General features: G+C 41.2%; 1 protein-coding gene and 1 long non-coding RNA gene across 3 annotated transcripts in view; one reads left to right on the top strand and one right to left on the bottom strand.

Annotated features, from left to right (window-relative positions):
• Positions 1-16,409, bottom strand: part of LOC128699068 (homeobox protein unc-42-like) — a 259,437-nt gene that overhangs the window by 28,938 nt on the left and 214,090 nt on the right. The window lies entirely within an intron of this gene.
• LOC138854304 (uncharacterized) overlaps positions 9,527-16,409 on the top strand; it is a 355,113-nt gene continuing 348,230 nt past the window's right edge. The window contains exon 1 of the long non-coding RNA XR_011393502.1: positions 9,527-9,585. This is a non-coding gene — a long non-coding RNA (uncharacterized lncRNA). The remainder of the gene's footprint in view (positions 9,586-16,409) is intronic.

Below are 16,409 nucleotides of genomic sequence, written 5' to 3'. Positions count from 1 at the left end.
CTGATAAAAAAGGCAAGTATATGAGAGAATTTAATCACTGTAACAATTATTTCAGCTTTAATTAATAAAGTCTTTTAAAAATACTGGAATTTGTGGTAGTGACGGGCGGAAGCTTAGCTCCGCGCCTCTCATATACTCTCTTAAACACACGACGTTGTCACATTTCAAGTTAATAATTATGGAAAAGGTTATCTAATGATGTGATAATTTTCAGTAAAGGACTGGCATGCCGGTGAAAACCCCTCCCCCCGGTCATATGATCAAAAACTATACTAAAACCCACGTCACCAGGAATTTTCCCAATACTTGTGATAAACAAAACTCCCTCATTTGAAAAGCAGATAAATAGTTGAACACAGTTGTATCGCATATTATGCATAATATATAAATATATATATATATATATATATATATATATATATATATATATATATATATATATATATATATATATATATATGTCGTGCCGAATAGGCAGAATTTGCGATCTTGGCTTAAATAGCAACGCTCATCTTGCCATATAAGACGAGTGAAAATTTGTGTATGCAATAATTTCGCCAAAATCATTCTGAACCTAACGAAAAAAATATATTTCACTGTGTTTGTTTAGTATTAAATTATTGTAAACGTATCTAAAATATATTTAGTTCTGTTAGGCTAAAACAAATTGTTCTTCTTATAATAAGGTTAGGTAAGTTTTCTAATATTCTTTTGGTGCAAAATTATAAATTTTTACATTATCATTAATGAAAAAAATATATCTTTAAATGTGTAAGAGAAAATTTTAGAAAGGACTTAATTTTAAATGAGTTCTTGCTAATTGACCAGTTTTACATATTCGGCACGACATCTATATATATATATATATATATATATATATATATATATATATATATATATATATATGTCGTGCCTAATATGTAAAACTGGTCAATTAGCAAGAACTCATTTAAAATTAAGTTCCTTCTAAAATTTTCTCTTATACGTTTAAAGATATATATTTTTCATTAATATTAATTTAAAAATTTTTAATTTTGCACCATAAGAATCTTAGAAAACTTACCTAACCTTATTATAACAAGAACAATTTATTTTAGCCTAACCCAACGAAATATATTTTATATAAGTTTACAATAATTTAATAATAAAGAAACACAACGAAATATATTTTTTTCGTTAGGTTCAGAATGATTTTGGCGAAATTATTGCATACACAAATTTTCGCTTGCCCTATATGGCAAGATGAACGTTGCTATTTAAGCCAAGATCGCAAGTTCTGCCTATTCGGCACGACATATATATATATATATATATATATATATATATATATATATATATATATATATATATATATATATATATATATATATATATATATATGTGTGTGTGTATGTATGTGTGTATGTGTGTGTGTGTGTGTGTGTGTGCACTCACCTATATGTGGTTGCAGGGGTCGAGTCAGCTCCTATTCCCCCGCCACATCTTCATTGTTCGATACTAGGTCACTCTCCCTGCTCCTTGAGCTTTATCATACCTCTTCTTAAAGTTATGTATAGTTCCTGTCTCCACTACATCACTTTCCAGACTATTCCACTTCCTGACAACTCTATGGCTGAAGAAATACTTCCTAATATCCCTGTGACTCATATGAGTCTGCAACTTCCAATTGTGACCCCTTGTTGCTGTGTCCCATCTCTGGAACATCTTGTCTCTGTCCATCTTGTCGATTCCTCTCAGTATTTATATGTCGTTATCATATCGCCCCTCTTTCGCCTGTCCTGTGTCGTCAGGTCGATTTTCCTTAACTTCTCCTCTTCCCTTAGCTCCGGGATTAGTCTCGTTGCAAACCTCTGCACTTTCTATAATTTCCTCACGTGCTTGGCCAGGTGTGGGTTCCAAACTGGTGCTGCATACTTTAATATGGGCTTGACGTACACGATGTACAGAGTTCTGAACGATTCCTCATTGAGATGTCGGAATGCTATTTATAGGTTTGCTAGGCGCCCATATGCTGAAGCAGTTATTTGGTTGATGTGCGTGCGTGTGCATGTGTGTTTGTAGTACTTTATTTATGTTTTTTAATATAACTTCATTTTTCTCTACCGAAATTTGACACAGAAATATTTATGGCGTAATACTATGGTATGATTAGATTTAGTAGTTTCTCCCAGAGTGCTTCAAAGCCTCTGATGGAAGTCGTGATCCCACTCTCATGGAAGGATTCTGGCAGTGATGTATCCCTACAAGCAGAACAGCTTACTCTGAAGACCACAAGGAGTCAATCTTAGACAACCTCACAGTACATAGGGAACATCACCTCGACGAAGCATGAAAATGTGTCTTGGAGGGACAGAGCTGTATTATAGCCGGGATAAAAATTCCTTCTGCTTGGAATATCCTATTGTTTTCTTCCCCTAATTCCTCCCTGGGGACTCTTCTTGTCTCATAGACCATTCATATAAGGTAAAAAAGGAATGATCTCGCTGCACTCTTCCTCACTGAAGACAAGTGCACCGTATTTTCCGGCATATAAGGCGCACGGGAATGCATGACATATAAGACGATGTTACCAAGCAGCTGTAACGTAACGTTAGTAAACAACTGCTAAAGTGTAACTCAAAGCCTACCCTTGATCCTCACCTTAAGCGTATAAGACGCAGCGTGATTTTCCAAAAAATATAGAAAAAAAGCGCGCTTTATATGCTGGAAAATACGGTATCTGCAACAGGATATCTGTACAGCGGCTGAACTTCTTATGGTCTCATCTGCCATGGATTATGAGAATAGAATGCAAGGCATCGAGAGTAAGGATAATTATGAAGAGAAGCCAGGCTACAGCTCCAGGATTCAACACCAGCCAATGCAAATTACCAAGGTAGAGGAGTCGGGACGCGGTGTATCATCCGGGTGAGGAACAACTTACAGAAACCAGAAGGGCCCGAGAGTAAACTTTATAACCAACCTGTTTCTCCAAGCACATATAAACAGAATATCAGCATCGTACACCAGATTAGTAAACCTATGAATTCCTTACAAAATGGCAAACGAAATTTTTTTTAAGAGGGATCCTCGAGTATATATCTCCACTGTAAAGCCTCCAATTATTAAAACGTAAAAAACCTAAAGAATGCACAGAGATTCTCCATCAGGCTACTACCTGAAATAATAGTAATAATAATAATAATAATAATAATAATAATAATAATAATAATAATAATAATAATAATCATAATAATAATATTATTATTATTAATATTATTCATCTAAGATTAAACATGTAAGAATCATATAGCGAAATAAGGAAAAAGTCTATAAATGCTGGAAGGGAATAAAACAGGAGGAGATATAACCACAACACCCAAAATACAGAGAACTAGAGAACACGGCAAAGACAGAAAGATTTCACGAGTACGAAGGTCGACACGAGGGAGATGGAATCACGTCAAATCAAGAGTCGGCCCAAGAGATGGAACTCAGTGCCATTTAACCAGGCCAATATTTATGTAGTGTTCATGGTGTGGATGGAAGCTGGTTTGAGACGCATCACTGATCTCTGACAGATTATGTTTACGTGTTAGTGAAATTAAAATCTGTATATGTGATATAGTGGTTAATGTGTATATGTGATGGTCAGTATTATAGTGGTTAATGTGTATATGTGATGGTCAGTATTATAGTGGTTAATGTGTATATGTGATGGTCAGTATTATAGTGGTTAATGTGTATATGTGATGGTCAGTATTATAGTGGTTAATGTGTATATGTGATGGTCATTGTTATAGTGGTTAATGTGTATATGTGATGGTCATTGTTATAGTGGTTAATGTGTATATGTGATGGTCATTGTTATAGTGGTTAATGTGTATACGTGAGTCAATGTTAAAGTGGTTAATGTGTACATGTGATAGTCAATATTACAGTGGTTAATATGTATATGTGATAGTGTTATAGTGGTTAATGTGTATATGTGATAGTGTTATAGTGGTTAATGTGTATATGTGATAGTGTTATAGTGGTTAATGTGTATATGTGATAGTGTTATAGTGGTTAATGTGTATATGTGATAGTGTTATAGTGGTTAATGTGTATATGTGATAGTGTTATAGTGGTTAATGTGTATATGTGATAGTGTTATAGTGGTTAATGTGTATATGTGATAGTGTTATAGTGGTTAATGTGTATATGTGATAGTGTTATAGTGGTTAATGTGTATATGTGATAGTGTTATAGTGGTTAATGTGTATATGTGATAGTGTTATAGTGGTTAATGTGTATATGTGATAGTGTTATAGTGGTTAATGTGTATATGTGATAGTGTTATAGTGGTTAATGTGTATATGTGATAGTGTTATAGTGGTTAATGTGTATATGTGATAGTGTTATAGTGGTTAATGTGTATATGTGATAGTGTTATAGTGGTTAATGTGTATATGTGATAGTGTTATAGTGGTTAATGTGTATATGTGATAGTGTTATAGTGGTTAATGTGTATATGTGATAGTGTTATAGTGGTTAATGTGTATATGTGATGGTCAGTATTATAGTGGTTAATGTGTATATGTGATGGTCAGTATTATAGGAACTGGAGTGACCCCCGCCTCTTCCTCGGATTAAATCTAATGGCCTCCCTTTTCCTTAAGAAGTTTATAATGTCTATGACACTACAGTTCCATGACAACAACAACATTAATAATAATAATATGAAGATAATTGAGAACTGTTCGAAAATAAACAAAAACTATTAAATGGGTTTTATAGTCACATTAACCGGGTTTTAAGGTCAAATTAACCGGGTTTTATAGTCACATTAACCGGTTTTTATAGTAACATTAACCGGGTTTTAGTCACATTAACCGGGTTTTATAATATTAACCGGATTTTAGTCACATTAACCGGGTTTTATAATCACATTAACCGGGTTTTATAATCACATTAACCAGGTTTTATTCACATTACCCGGGTTTTAAGGTCACATTAACCTGGTTTTATAGTCACATTAACCGGGTTTTATAGTCACATTAACCAGGTTTAATAGTCACATTAACCGGGTTTTACAGTCACATAGTTTACAGTTTTTAATTAATAAATTGTGCAGTGTTTGAGCCAGGAGAAGCAGCCAGTGATGCGATGTAATATGACTTCTCAACACGAAGGTTGTCAAAACTGGAAACATTACAGCAGAAGTAGCAGTAACAGCAGTAGCACTAGCAGTAACAGCAGTAGCACTAGCAGTACCAGCAGTAGCAATAGCAGAACAGCAGAAGAGCAGCAGCAGCAGTACCAGCAACAGCAGAAAAGCAGCAGCAGCAGAAGAGCAGCAGAGGAGCATCAGCAATATCAGCAGCAGCAGCAGCAACAGCAGCAGCGTCAACAGAGTTTTGCTGGTAATAATCACTCAGTCTTCCAGCCTGACATATTGGGTGTCGCGTGGCGCCATTGTAATTCTAATGACTCAATAGATTCGACAAGTGCACTCCACACTTGCCACAACAACCTCTCTATCGGACCCGATCCCCCGTCGACCCAATCCAATCCTCCCGTCCGTCGACCGTAAGGGTTCGAATGCCTCGTTGGGTCAATCGAGCGATGCGTCCTTGTCACCAGGGTGGTGGAGGGTTGACAAGTACACTCAGATCCCAGCTCTGGAGAGATATAACGCCACCCCCTGCAACGGGGAAGAGGATGCAGCTCAAATGCATCCTGACGTAAGGGCTAAAATAGTCCAGTTTTATCGCCGGCGGCTTGCGTCCTGTGTCCGGGGCGAGTGATTGGTCCATCAGATCACGGTGTAACAAGTCTATTAATTCACAGTTACCGACGAGGGGGAGCTGAGGTGAAGTGTAGGGTGGCAGAGAGTAGGGGAGCTCTGACTGGCAGGGGAAGGCAGTAGGGGAGACACATTGTTGAGTAGGGAAGCTCGTGGCTGGCAGGGGAAAGTGGTATGAGGTGACACATTGTAGAGAAGTATATCGTAATGTGACAGGGTATTTGTGACTGATGTTTGGGTAATAGAACTTAACTTGACAGGGTGTGATAAAGTGTAGGGCAACAACACAATGTTGGCAAGACAGGGTGATCACTTGTAGAGCAATACAGAAAAGCGAGATATAGGGGTGTCTAGCAACACTATCTGAAACACCACCTAAAGTCTACAACAGATCAACGGATACGAAACGTTTGCCAGAGATCTGAGAGCGAATATAGCTCCATTATTTAAGGTAAAAAGAGAGATAGCATTGAAATACAGACCAGCATTACTGACAGGCATATTATGTAAGGTTTCAGAGATGGGTTTAGAAACCTAGTAGAGTTCTTCGACAAAGAGACTTGAAATAAAAAAGAGAGATGGATGTACTGTATATTCTTAGGGAGCAAGACTCTTTAAATCAGTGGTTCCCAAACTGGGGGTAAATTACCCCCTGGGGGTAATTTAACCATTTTTGGGGGGTAATGGAGGGGTGACAGAAAAAAAGTTATGAATTCTGAAAATCAAGAAAACAATGCGGTACCCGGTATGAGGATTATTGTTAACTTTGTCTTAGTATATAAAGTTGTAAACCTATTATAAGTAAGTAATAAAGTTAAACCAAATAACAATAAACATCAAAAACTAATATACAGTATTAGAAAAGAAGAAATATATAGCTAAGTGTGTGGAAACCCAAAAGTATTTTGACAAGTATGCTTCAGGACAGTCACTCAGTAGCCCAGATCGACCTGTCCAGTACGCGTCACTCACTTCCTGAGGCTGCCTCTATTTCACACTGTCAGTTTATCTGTGAGCATCAGCCGAGGTAGACATAAGCTGGTATGTATGTGTACTGCCCTGTGCAGTATATAGTTAGTATTTACCCACTGTTACTGTGAATTTGTAGCTATTATTAATTTTATATATAATGTATGTGTGGTTCTTACGTTTTCAATGGTTCTGCTAGGATTAGCAGAGTATGCGAGGCTGTATACGTTCACGTTTAGCCATATATATCAATAATAACAACATTTTGTGAAAGGGGTAACATGCTTTATGTGGCATGTTAAATTGGGTAACAAGCTGAAAAAGTTTGGGAACCACTGCTTTAAATCACCTGGGTTCTTGTGCTTCGAGTACTGTTCAGTGTTGACGGCTCCATTCAAGACAGGAAAAATAACAGAGCTAGAGCAGATTTTTGGGGTCCACAAAGAGCCAATAAAGCATTTAAATAACTAGGAATGCCTCTCTTGGCCAGAGGAGAGATGCAAAATATGTACATGCATATAGAAGGAAATTGAGTGCCTGGTCCAAAAGCTACTTAATACCATAACAACGTGCTGGAGTGAAAGATATGCGAGAAAATGTAAATCCAGTGAAAAACACGGGCGCCGTGGGCACAATACGATAATACTATATCAGACTTGGAACATCACAGCAAGCCAACACAGCAGCCTAGTAACACCACAGCAAGCCAACACAGCAGCCTAGTAACACCATAGCAAGCCAACACAGCAGCCTAGTAACACCACAAGCCAACACAGCAGCCTAGTAAGACCACAGCAAGCCAACACAGCAGCCTAGTAACACCACAGCAAACCAACACAGCAGCCTAGTAACACCACAGCAAGCCAACACAGCAGCCTAGTACACCACAGCAAGCCAACACGACAGACTAGGAACACTTCAGTAAGGCAACATAGCAGACTAGGAACACTTCAGTAAGGCAACATAGCAGACTAGGAACACTTCAGTAAGGCAACACAGCAGACTAGGAACACTTCAGTAAGGCAACATAGCAGACTAGGAACACTTCAGTAAGGCAACACAGCAGACTAGGAACACGTCAGTAAGGCAACACAGCAGACTAGGAACACTTCAGTAAGGCAACATAGCAGACTAGGAACACTTCAGTAAGGCAACACAGCAGATTAGGAACACTTCAGTAAGGTAACATAGCAGACTAGGAACACTTCAGTAAGGCAACATAGCAGACTAGGAACACTTCAGTAAGGCAACATAGCAGACTAGGAACACTTCAGTAAGGCAACATAGCAGACTAGGAACACTTCAGTAAGGCAACATAGCAGACTAGGAACACTTCAGTAAGGCAACACAGCAGACTAGGAACACTTCAGTAAGGCAACATAGCAGACTAGGAACACTTCAGTAAGGCAACACAGCAGACTAGGAACACGTCAGTAAGGCAACACAGCAGACTAGGAACACTTCAGTAAGGCAACATAGCAGACTAGGAACACTTCAGTAAGGCAACACAGCAGATTAGGAACACTTCAGTAAGGTAACATAGCAGACTAGGAACACTTAAGTAAGGCAACATAGAATAGGAACACTTCAGTAACGCAACATAGAATAGGAACACTTCAATAAGGCAACATAGCAGACTAGGAACACTTCAGTAAGGCAACATAGTAGACTAGGAACACTTCAGTAAGGCAACACAGCAGACTAAGAACACTTCAGTAACGCAACATAGAATAGGAACACTTCAGTAAGGCAACATAGAATAGGAACACTTCAGCAAGGCAACATAACAGACTAGAAACACTTCAGTAAGGCAACACAGCAGACTAGGAACACTTCAGTAAGGCAACATAGAATAGGAACACTTCAGTAAGGCAACATAGAATAGGAACACTTCAGTAAGGCAACATAGTAGACTAGGAACACTTCAGTAAGGCAACACAGCAGACTAGGAACACTTCAGTAAGGCAACATAGAATAGGAACACTTCAGTAAGGCAACATAGAATAGAAACACTTCAGTAAGGCAACATAGTAGACTAGGAACACTTCAGTAAGGCAACACAGCAGACTAGGAACACTTCAGTAAGGCAACATAGAATAGGAACACTTCAGTAAGGCGACATAGCAGACTAGGAACACTTCAGTAAGGCAACATAGAATAGGAACACTTCAGTAAGGCAACATAGCAGACTAGGAACACTTCAGTAAGGTACCAACACAGCAAAATAGTAACACTGTTCATGGTCAACACTGTAGCAAGCCAACAACACAGCATACTAGGAACACTGCTGCAGCAGCAGCATTAGCCACAGCCCCCGGCGGGCATCAAGATAGCGTGGGGCTGACAATAAGATAACAAGCACATTAACGTACCATCCCCGTCTGTCAAACAGGTGTCGCCATTTGCTGCCGCCTCCCGAGCCTCATCTCGACCTCAACCTCGGCTTCCCGCTTCTACCTTCATCCCAATACCTCACTTCCATCCTTCCTACTACTGTCGTAACTTTGTTTTAGTGTTACTAATATATATATCTTCAAAAGAATAACTGAGAGGTAGGGGTTAGTTAGGTTTAATAATATTTGTGAAGTAGGTGCGAGGGTAGGAACGCGCGAGTTATATGTGGTGTAGGGTACAATTGTTGAGCAGATTTAGGACAATCAATAGAGATTCAAGTCTCTTTGAATCCTCCGATAATGCCATAATGTCCTTATTTCCGCGTGCGGATGTTTTTTTTCTGTAGCTCTGACCACGGTGGCTTTTGTACTTGTTGATTTTTGTTGCTGTTGGTTATGGTGGACACGTTACAGTTGAAGAAGGTAGTTATTAAAGCAGCTTTGTTGGCGGTAAAGGTAGGTTGTTGTTGTTGTTTTCTCGTTGGAGATGTGTTTAGGTGTTACTAATGTTGCTAGATACGAGGATAACTATGTGTTTATTGTATTGTTACTTATAACCTCATGTTCCTGCCTACACTCCCACCTTCCTACTTCCCATAAACCTTGCTTTCTCCCCATTTTTCTATTTACCTTCCAGCATCTTCCTCAACTTTCTAATTCCTTCTTACCTTCCTACTCCCTCCTCAACTTTTTACTTCCTCCCCACCTTCCTACTTCCTCCCCACCTTCCTACTTCCTCCCCACCTTCCTACTTCCTCCCCACCCTCCTACTTCCTCCCCACCTTCCTACTTCCTCCCCACCTTCCTACTTCCTCCCCACCTTCCTACTTCCTCCCCACCTTCCTACTTCCTCCCCACCCTCCTACTTCCTCCCCACCTTCCTACTTCCTCCCCACCTTCCTACTTCCTCCCCACCTTCCTACTTCCTCCCCACCTTCCTACTTCCTCCCCACCCTCCTACTTCCTCCCCACCTTCCTACTTTCTCCCCACCTTCCTACTTTCTCCCCACCTTCCTACTTCCTCCCCACCTTCCTACTTCCTCCCCCAACTTCTTATTTACCACCTTCCTTTCCCTTCATGGAAGATACTTTGGTGCTAGTGAATGGTTCTTGATGCCAAGAATTAGACCTAATCTCCATTTCCTTGCATAAAACCTTACTGCCTCCCATTCCCCCACTTGATGTATGACCCTTGCGAATTTAGCGTTTCCCCCATACTACTATTATTACGCTTTTCCTCACCCTGACCTTTCGTCTTGCCGCCTTTCTTCCTTCTTTCTTCCACCATACTTTTTCTCTTTCTTCCAATATTCTAATTTTCTCCACGCCTTTCTCCTCTCCCAATCGTATTCTCCCCGCTAGAGGAGACTGGGGAGCCCACCCATTACTTCCCTTCTGTTCCCTTTCTCCACTCTCACTATCTCCCTTCACTATTTACCAACCTCCCCACAGTACCCCACGCCCCCTGGGGAGCGGTGGTGAGGCCATGTGCCAGACGGGAAGAGAGAGAGAGAGAGAGAGAGAGAAGAAAGGGAGGGAGGGAGGGCAGCTTGGTTCCCTCCACACACTGTGATAGTCACCGATAACCTGCCTGATTGAATAATAATACCGTTGGGAATGGAGAGAGAGAGAGAGACAGAGGCAGAGAAACAGAGAGAGAGTTCCGTAATAAGGTAGTGACGAAGGAGAGTAACGTAGACTGACAGCAATAAAGAGGACACAGAAACGGAATAAACCAGTGGGCGAAAAGAGAGGTTTAAGGGGATTAAAGAACTGAGCAAGGGGGTAGATAACAGAAGACAGTACGAGGGAAGAACCAGTAAGGAACAAGCCAGACGTAAGAAAAGAAGAAAAAGAATGCATAAATGATTGTGGGGGAAAAATAGAACACCTGAAGGAAAAACATGAATAATAAAAAGAGGCTTTTAAAAGATATATATATATATATATATATATATATATATATATATATATATATATATATATATATATATATATATATATATATATATATATATATATATATATATAATTTCAACGAACCGGCAGTATCCCACCGAGGCAGGGTGGCCCAAAAAAAAAGTTTCTCTCTTTAACTTTAGGGATATATACAGGAGAAGGGGTTACCAGTCTCTTGCTCCCGGCATTTTAGTCACCTACGACACGCATGGCTTACATGTTGAGCATGTGACGGTTTTATGTAGTATGGGCTTGAGCATTCAGTTGGTATGTGTGAGCGTCTTAGATGGGAGTGGAGACTTCTTTTTTTTAGGGGGGGGGAGGAAGAAGAGAGATTTAGCGTGCTGTTCGAGTGAGGGAGTGGAGTCAAACTCCATCACGGGGCCAAGAGTCAGAGTTCTACCCTTCCATTTTGATTCAAGGCAATAGGGCCATATTTCCCTTCCTCGGATTAAACCTGATTGCCTCTCGTTCCCCAGGCGCTGTATGGACCCCCGTGAGGATGGCACGTGTTGACATGTGCCAGGGCCGTGTCCAACAGCAACAGCACGTGTCACGTGACACGGATACTTTCAGGGCTCCTTTTTGATACCGTTGAAAGGCTCTTCATCCAAGGAAGTGGAGTTGCGATCCTCTTATCTCCAGTTTCTTGCTTAAAGTTCTCTTCCCCATGTCGCGAGCCCCATCCTTCCCAATGTTGCGACCCCCATCCTTTCCCATGTCGCGACCCCCATTCTTCCCCATGTTGCGACCCCCATCCTTCCCCATGTCGCGACCCCCATCCTTCCCCATGTTGCGACCCCCATCCTTCCCCATGTCGCGACCCCCATTCTTCCCCATGTCGCGACCCCCATTCTTCCCCATGTTGCGACCCCCATCCTTCCCCATGTCGCGACCCCATCCTTCCCATGTCGCGACCCCATCCTTCCCTATGTCGCGACCCCATCCTTCCCTATGTCGCGACCCCCATCCTTCCCCATGTCGCGACCCCCATCCTTCCCCATGTCGCGACCCCCATCCTTCCCCATGTCGCGACCCCCATCCTTTCCCATGTCGCGACCCCATCCTTCCATATTGCGACCCCCATCCTTCCCATGTCGCGACCCCATCCTTTCCATGTCCGCGACCCCATCCTTCCCTATGTCGCGACCCCCATCCTTCCCTATGTCGCGACCCCCATCCTTCCCCATGTCGCGACCCCCATCCTTCCCCATGTCGCGACCCCCATCCTTCCCCATGTCGCGACCCCCATCCTTCCCCATGTCGCGACCCCCATCCTTCCCATGTCGCGACCCCATCCTTCCCATGTCGCGACCCCATCCTTCCCCATGTGGCGACCCCCATCCTTTCCCATATTGCGACCCCATCCTTCCCATGTCGCGACCCCATCCTTCCCCATGTCGCGACCCCCATCCTTTCCCATTTTGCGACCCCCATCCTTCCCCATGTTGCGACCCCCATCCTTTCCCATGTCGCGACCCCATCCTTCCCCATGTCGCGACCCCATCCTTCCCCATGTTGCGCCCCATCCTTCCCCATGTCGCGACCCACTTCCTTTCCCATGTCGCGACCCCCATCCTTCCCTATGTCGCGACCCCCATCCTTCCCTATGTCGCGACCCCCATCCTTCCCCATGTCGCGACCCCATCCTTCCCCATGTCGCGACCCCATCCTTCCCCATGTCCGACCCCATCCTTTCCCATGTCCGACCCATTCATTGCGACCCCCATCCTTCCCCATGTTGCGACCCCCATCCTTTCCCATATTGCGACCCCAACCTTCCCCATGTCCCTACTCCACAAACATCCTCTGTCTCACATCCCCTCCTCCTCTCCTTCCCTTTCCTCTCCCCTTTGCTTTCTCCCACTTCTGCTTGGGTGTAATTTTACTCTGGTCTCCTCTTGCCTTCCTTACGTTTCTGTCTCCCCCAACATTCTCTTTGGTTGTGCCCAAACATCTTTTTTTTTCAGCTTTGAGTCTTCAACATGCTCTTTCCTCTTCGTTCCTATCTCTCTTATCCTTCCCCTAACACCGGTGTTCCTTCCCTGGGAAGGAACATTATGCTTCCTTCCCCACCATCTTCATTCTCTCCCCAACACTATGCTTCCTTCCCCACCATCTTCATTCCTTCCCCAACACTATGCTTCCTTCCCCACCATCTTCATTCTCTCCCCAACATTATGCTTCCTTCCCCACCATCTTCATTCCTTCCCCAACACTATGCTTCCTTCCCCACCATCTTCATTCTCTCCCCAACATTATGCTTCCTTCCCCACCATCTTCATTCCTTCCCCAACACTATGCTTCCTTCCCCACCATCTTCATTCCCTCCCCAACATTATGCTTCCTTCCCCACCATCTTCATTCCTTCCCCAACACTATGCTTTCTTCCCCACCATCTTCATTCCCTCCCCAACATTATGCTTCCTTCCCCACCATCTTCATTCCTTCCCCAACACTATGCTTTCTTCCCCACCATCTTCATTCCCTCCCCAACATTATGCTTCCTTCCCCACATCTTCATTCCTTCCCCAACACTATGCTTTCTTCCCCACCATCTTCATTCCCTCCCCATCATTATGCTTCCTTCCCCACCATCTTCATTCCCTCCCCAACATTATGCTTCCTTCCCCACCATTACCATTACTCTTCATCCCTCCCCAATAGTATATTTTCTTCCTATCCCTTTCATGCTTCTCATAATCATTCTTCAATCTCACTTCCCCATTCCTTTCGTATCTCTTTCCCATCTCTCCACGTACTTGTTCCTTTCCTTTATCTTTTTCGCTTCTATACGTTCTTATTCTCTCTCTCTCTCTCTCTCTCTCTCTCTCTCTCTCTCTCTCTCTCTCTCTCTCTCTCTCTCTCTCTCTCTCTCTCTCCCTTCCTTTCTTCCTGTCTTCCCTTTCTCCATCCCACTCCTCTCTCGTAACGCCTTTTCTTCCCCTCAATTTTCCCCTCCTCTCCTCTCATTACTACCCTACTCTCTCTCTCTCTCTCTCTCTCTCTCTCTCTCTCTCTCTCTCTCTCGCTCTCTCTCTCTCTCTCTCTCTCTCCTCTCTCTCTCTCTCTCTCTCCCTCTCTCCTCCTCCTCCCTCCCTCCTCCTCCTCCTCCTCCCTCCCCTTCTGCCTGGGATTGACAGATCCACGTGATGTGAGGGTACTCTCCCCTCTTTCCTCTCCCCTCTCATCCCTCATTTCTCTCCCCTCTCAATTCTCTCCTTTCCATACTTTCCTCTCTACTCCATATCTCTTCCCCCCCTTTCCAAATCCTATATATAACAATGTATGTATATATATATATATATATATATATATATATATATATATATATATATATAAAATATATATATATATATATATATATATATATATATATATATATATATATATATATATATATATATATATATATATATATATATAATATATATATATATATATATATATATATATATATATATATATATATATATATATATATATATATATATATATATATATATATATATATATATATATATATATATATATATATATATATATATATATATATATATAAAAATATATATATATATATATATATATATATATATATATATAATATATATATATATATATAATATATATATATATATAATATATATATATATAATATATATATATAATATATATATATATATATATATATATATATATATTATATATATATATATATATATATATATATATATATATATATTATATAATATATATTATATATATATATATAATATATATATATATATATATATATATATATATATATATATATATATATATATATATATATACAATATATGACATGCAAGTATTAGATCTTTTATACATCTATATACATAAACTTGTGTATGTATATAGGTTTTATAGGCATACATAGGCGTGTGGAGGTAGGTAAGGTTATGGCGTCCAGGTGGACCTTCACTCTCCCTCACTACTAATTATAAGGTAATTTACTATCGTGATACATGGTTTAATATAGTTTACCAGGTTTGTAAAGTAGGAAGAGGAGGAGAGCGGGAGGAGGCAGAGTAGGAAGAGGAAGTGGGGGAGGAAGAGCAGGAGGAGAAGGGAAAGGAACAGCAGGAAGAGGAGGAGCAGAAGGATGATGACTATAATTCAGTCTAGGGAATTAAAATGTGCAATGATTTAGATTTTGAACTTACAAAATGTATTGATTTTAGACATTTACATTAGTTTCAACTTGTAGCTTTAAACACACAGTATTGTAGACCTGGGAGTTAAAAACATATGCTGAGGGGTAAAGTGATGAGGGGTGATGGGGAGAGGGGAGGGGAGAGGGTTGAGGGAGAGGGAAGAGGGGGAGGGGTGGAATTTTGTAAGGGACGGCACGTTCAAAGTAGAGAGGAAGGGATGAGTGTGTGTGTACTCGCCTGACTGTGGTTGCAGGGGTCGATTCATAACTCTTGGCCCCGCCTCTTCGCTGGCCGCTACTGGGCTCACTCTCTCCCTGCTCCATGGGCTGTATTATACCCCTTCTTAAAGCTATGCAAAGTTCCTGCCTCTATACATCGCTTTCCAGACTATTCCACTTCCTGACAACTCTATAACTGAAGAAATACTTCCTAACATCTCTGTGACTCATCTGAGTTTACAACTTCCAGTTGTGATCTCTTGTTGCTGTGTCCAATCTCTGTAACATCCTGTCTCTGTCCACCTTGTCGATTCCTCTCAGTATTTTATATGTCGTTATCACTGTCCTCTAGTGTTGTCAGGTCGAGTTCCCTTAACCTCTTCTCGTAGGACATGCTCCTTAGCTCCGGGAATAGTCTCGTTGCAAACCTTTCCCGACTTGCTTGACCAGGTGTAGGTTCCAAACTGGTGCTGCATAGTGTGTGTACTCACCTAATTGTATTCACATAATTGTGGTTTCAGGGGTCGAGTCATAGCTCCTGGCTCCGCCTCTTCACTGGTCCCTACTGTGTGTGTGTGTGCGCCTGATTCCCCCCCCCCACTTTTTTTTATTTCGTTTCTTCATATAATTTTTCTCTTTCATTTCCCTCGTAAGACAAGAAAGTCTCATCGTCTCAGCTTCAGATTTCAACCTGAAATGTTGTAGCAGAGGTACAGGTTCCTTATGACTAAAGATGTAAAACAAATTGACAGCATCCTGGAGCGGCTCCGATAACTTGCAAAACCCTCTGCTGTTTGCCTTCAGTGTTTAATAGCTGACGTATCTTTACGGTCGTGATAGTAACCAATTTAAGTTTAGTTTGTGCCTCGGTAAATTTGTTAGTACACTGAGGGGGCGCTGACCCTCG

Source organism: Cherax quadricarinatus, chromosome 54 (assembly GCF_038502225.1).
Source record: "Cherax quadricarinatus isolate ZL_2023a chromosome 54, ASM3850222v1, whole genome shotgun sequence".
NCBI classification, from domain to species: Eukaryota; Metazoa; Arthropoda; class Malacostraca; order Decapoda; family Parastacidae; genus Cherax; species Cherax quadricarinatus.
Note: the sequence above shows the minus strand (reverse complement) of the source record. Positions and strands in the feature narration are given on the sequence as shown.